Genomic DNA, 4,958 nt, shown 5'->3' with positions numbered 1-4,958 from the left:
TGTTCTGGAACAGTGTTGTAAATACAACATAACCACTGATTTCTAGTCCTTTTTTGGAAGACCAAACAAAGTAGTTTCGCGTGTTAGAACGAGCCATTTTAGGTAGGCATGGTTGACTACTTACTTTTATAAAGAATATCTCTTTGGATTTGAGACTTTAGTCTTTGCAACTTTACAGATCTTCTTTATGCACCAAGAGCTTGTAACACTCCAAAGAGAAAGGAAAAATTGAAATCGCATCATATGACCCCTTTAAAGAAATTAATACTTTAGTTTACCAAAGACGCATTCAATTAATCAAAAGTGACAGTAAAGAAATTCATAATGTAACAAAATTTCAAATAAATGCTGTTCTTTTTAACTTTTTATCAATCAAAGAATCCTGGGAAAAAATTCACAGTTTTCCATAAAAATATTAAGCAGCACAGCTGTTTTCAACATTGCTAAAAGTAAGAAATGTTTCTTGAGCAGCAAATCAGCATATTAGAATGATTTCTGAAGGATCATGTGACACTGAAGACTGGAGTAATGGCTGCTTTATTTATTAAAATAAAATAAAAGACAGTTGTTTTAAATTGTAATAGTATTTCAAAAGATTACTGTTTTTATTGTATTTTTGTTCAAATAAATGCAGCCTTGATTAGACATTTTATAAAAGAATTCTTACCAACCACACACTTTTGAATGGTAGTGTACATTTAACCCAAGTTGTATGGAATTTACAGTATCAAGGTCCCAATAAGACCTGTGTGGACCGGTTTTCATTTACAGGGTGAATCATATTGGCCAGTGCAGGGATGTGACGGTTTTTAGATTCATCTCTTTAGGAACGGTAGAGGAGATCATATACCTGCCCCACATTTACAAACAGGTATGTTCATGAAAAATAGATGTAATATGTGTATGAAGATATTATACCTGGGTGCATATATAGACCCATTAGCCACATACTCAAATATCTTAAACACTAATATAAGACCTGTTTATTTTTTCTCATTGATTGTTTGTTTGACAGCAACTTCAGTCATCAGTCAGAGGCCAGGAGAATGCTAGACGCTACTTTGAGGCTGTGCAGGGTATCGAGGGCCAGGCAGGGGAGCTATTCGGCATCCGCAACCTTTTCCGCCTGCAAACTGATGGCACCTGTCTTACCCACCGCATCCTGGAGGTAAGAAGGGAAAAACTTTGCAGTGGTACGTGCTCTCTGACTCAGCATTCCACTCCTGTATATATCTACAATTGATATCTATTATATCAGTCACTTGTTGCTGCCCTAGTCTTGTGGTATTAATGTAGAGTTTTAGTGGACATTGTGGGTTTGTAATTCAAAGGTTCTGAGGAGCATGTGGATACTATCTAAAGGGCTTATACATATCCCTAATGACATCCCTTTAATGAACTGTTTATATGAAATGAATTCCTTCTCATTGACATGATGGGAATCGCGTGTTTGGTTCACAGAGGGAGGGCCGTGTGGACGTGGGGATCATGACGGCCAGAACTCAAGCTCTGGACGAGAGGTTGCAGGAGCCAGTGAGTACCCACCCTTTCACAGACCCGTGTCTGAAGCATTTCTTTTTCCCACCCATCCCTCCCCTCTTCTTTCCCATCATCCATCTGTTCCCACGGCATGACAGGCAAGCACATGGTCGTAATCAACCCCCTCTCAAGCCCAATGGTGAGGACCACACAGAAACGTACTATCTTTACCACATTATTTACTCAGCAGAGGCCTTATCTAATTGTTCTTCTGGAAAGAACCTCACACATTGTTTTTCTGAAGAGGATGGGCACTGACTGCAGCGTCACTGCTTGTTAAAGTTTTGCTGAAATTTGGATGTCGCTATCAATTGAATTGTGGTAAAGTTGCATTTGATGTGTTTTAGATGTTATTGATTAAAAAAACCCGGTTATATTAATTTTAATATGAATTGGTGTAGAATATAAATCTATGTAAAATATGACTTTTCCTTGGTCAAGAGCAGTGTTTCCTGCAAGGTTCTGTTTTTGCAGCATTTCAGTTGTATTTTAATTGTTGTATTTAGAAAAGACGAAACAGCGGAAAGTTGTTTTGTCTGTTTGTTGTTGTTTATTTTTATTTTTTTTACTTACATACTTACTTATGGCCAGCCTTTCACGCCGATTACATTCAGTTTAGACCACTAGCTTAAATATAACATTGTTTGGAGATTCAGCATTTCTGTTGTTTAATAGCAATAGCAGAACGCTATTATGTGTATTGAGGGATATTTTGTGTATGTTATGGAAAATAAATTGAATTGAAAAAAACAAATAAATTGACATATAACAAAAATGAAGATAAAATAATAAAAAAGGAACAAATAAAGTACTTCACAGCAAAAATAAAGCTGCAACACCTGTTTGAAGAGCAACTCACTAAAATTTTGTAACATTATTTTTCATATTTATGTACAAATAATAAGTAACAAAACATCTTCAGAATAAAACTTGATTTACCTCAGGATCTTCAGTCAGCAGATGCTGCTGCTGAGAGAGAAGGTGGATCAGCAGTCACTGGGTTTAAACTGCTGGAGTGTTGGACTTCAGCAGTGCGAGAGAGGATGAAGATCCCTGCTGCTCCAGGCCCAGGCCCCCAGAAACACACACAGGAGAAGAGGTGGGAGCTGGTACTACCTGCATCGGCACTATGGGCCTGTATGGTCTGCTTCAGAGACAGATGTCTCAGAGAGAACTGTAGGAGACGGACAGTGATGAGAACTCTAGTAGCCAGATTCAGGATGAGGACAACTGTGAAGAACCCACCACGATTAAGGAACAAACATCTATGACACGGGATCTGTCCGTTGAATCCAAGGAAGGGTTGTAGGGAGTCACTGATGGTAAACAACAGAAAAAATCAGCAGGCCTTGAGCTCCTTCCAACAAGATCACAAACACGACAAAGACAGCATGACTGGTAGCAAGCTTCCTGCAAACTCGCAGCTTCCTGCAAACCAGCTTCTAGACTCATCAGCGGTTTCAATATGGTTTATGCACACTGTAGGGCGAATTCAGCAGTTGCTGCACTTTTTGTGTTCGGTATTTTAGTACATCTAGTCAACTATCAATAGTATTTTGGTATATTTTAGAGACTTATTTTTATGAGACTTTTTAATATTTATTTTACTTTTCTTTTTTTCTTTTTTTCAAGACATAAAAAACTGTTGCACGATGTGTTTAAGTACATGTTGTTATTTATACAACCATGCTTTATTTTTTGCACATCATTAATTCAGTAACTGTTTTCACACTTTTGCATACATTATTTCAGTGCATCTACAAAAATACAATTTATTAACAAAAATGTTGTCATATGAATAACAACATAATGATACTGATTTATTTTACAATCCCTGATTACACAAAACTTTTCAGCGTTTCCTGCCAGACGTGACTGAAAGTAAAAATCTCTGTTCAGTGAGGGAGTCAAATGTTGATTTAGTTACTGCTCCATTCGGTAAAATATTCTGATGAGACTGATTGAGACCAATAACTTAAAATAAATTTTTTTTCAGAGTGATTAATTAAAAGAATAGGCAAATTTTTAAATGAAATCAAGAGAATTTAACTTGACGATATTGTTTTTGCATGATTTTATGGTACATTAGTCTTTTTTATCTTTTATTAGATTAAGTTCAGGCTGAAAATCTCAATTCCTGTAAAATATAATTTCTTTCACTGTGGTGCAGGGGATTCAGCTCCGATATGTGCTATTTTTCAGCATTGCACACAGCATGACATTTATCCTTACTGGTGATGTTTTTATGTATAATAATTAATATCAAAATTCCACATATAATATTTTTGGTTCATCAGTCCAGAATTATTAAGGAAAGAATCTTGATTTTTGGGGAACGGTTTGTTAAATAATTTTTAGAGCCCAATTCTAACATTTTGTGTATTTATTGTGTTATAGACCCAGTCATCTAATCCTACTCACAGATCATGTTGATGGAGGTCAGACACTGCAGGCATATGGCAGACCCCACACTGAGCATCCGGTCACACACACCATCAAAACCTCTTACCGCCAGAACAATGTCAGTCATAGTGGGCGAGACACCCAGTAGCATGTGCAGATAACTCTGTAGTAACTCTATTCTCTGATCCAAAATGCTTTGCTTTTCTCCTCACACAAGGATCTGACTCGCCGTCATTTCTGCACAAAGCAAATAAGCATGTCAATTGGGCTAAAAACACAAACACTAGAACAGCAAGTCAGTGAAAGGAAATTCCTGGTAGCGCAGGGCCATGCGCCAGTTCTCCCCACAGCTATGGTGTGCTGCCCCCGCCTGGCCCCCGGGGCTGCAGGAGTGAGGGAAGACCACCCCAGAGCCCTCTCACCCACCCATTTCCCAAGTCATGAGCAAAACCCCCTCTCTTTATTCTGCTTTTCTCCTCAGTACAGTCTCACAAATGTACTGTTTGTTCATGTAATGGTGAACACACACACACATACACAAGTATATATATTATCCTTTCTTTGATGAACTGCTGTAATGTGTTTCAACTCCACACAGACACATACTTAAGGGCCTTGCTTCATAGATAGCTTTTGCTTTGAAACCACAAAGGGTGGCAACCACCATTAGAAGTTATGCCACAAGCAGCTTCTGAGCTCTTTCAGTTTTCAGATTACTAAGTGGTTTTCCTTAAAGACACTAACACTGAATTTTCTAAGTTGTTGAATTATGCTTTAAAAGGGGGCTTTTAAAATGTTAAATTTGGGGTTAGTCATTTAATTTATATTGAAGGGATAATTCAGCCAAAAATGAAATTTCTGTCATCATTTACTTGCTCCCCTGCATGTCATTCTAAACCTGAATGACTTTGCTTCTTGTGCAGAACATAAAGGAAGATATTTGGAAGAATGCTGGTAATAACCAAACCGTTTTGTTTACCATTGATTTCCATTTAAAAAAAAAAATTATATATATA

At 37.4% G+C, this 4,958-nt stretch overlaps 1 pseudogene; it reads left to right on the top strand.

Moving 5' to 3' along the window:
* LOC107711819 (DNA excision repair protein ERCC-6-like 2) overlaps positions 1–4,958 on the top strand; it is a 21,604-nt pseudogene that overhangs the window by 10,258 nt on the left and 6,388 nt on the right.

Source organism: Sinocyclocheilus rhinocerous, unplaced genomic scaffold (genome assembly GCF_001515625.1).
Source record: "Sinocyclocheilus rhinocerous isolate Xijiao unplaced genomic scaffold, SAMN03320098_v1.1 scaffold988, whole genome shotgun sequence".
Taxonomy (NCBI): domain Eukaryota; kingdom Metazoa; phylum Chordata; class Actinopteri; order Cypriniformes; family Cyprinidae; genus Sinocyclocheilus; species Sinocyclocheilus rhinocerous.
This window is presented reverse-complemented; position numbering and strand designations above follow the sequence as displayed.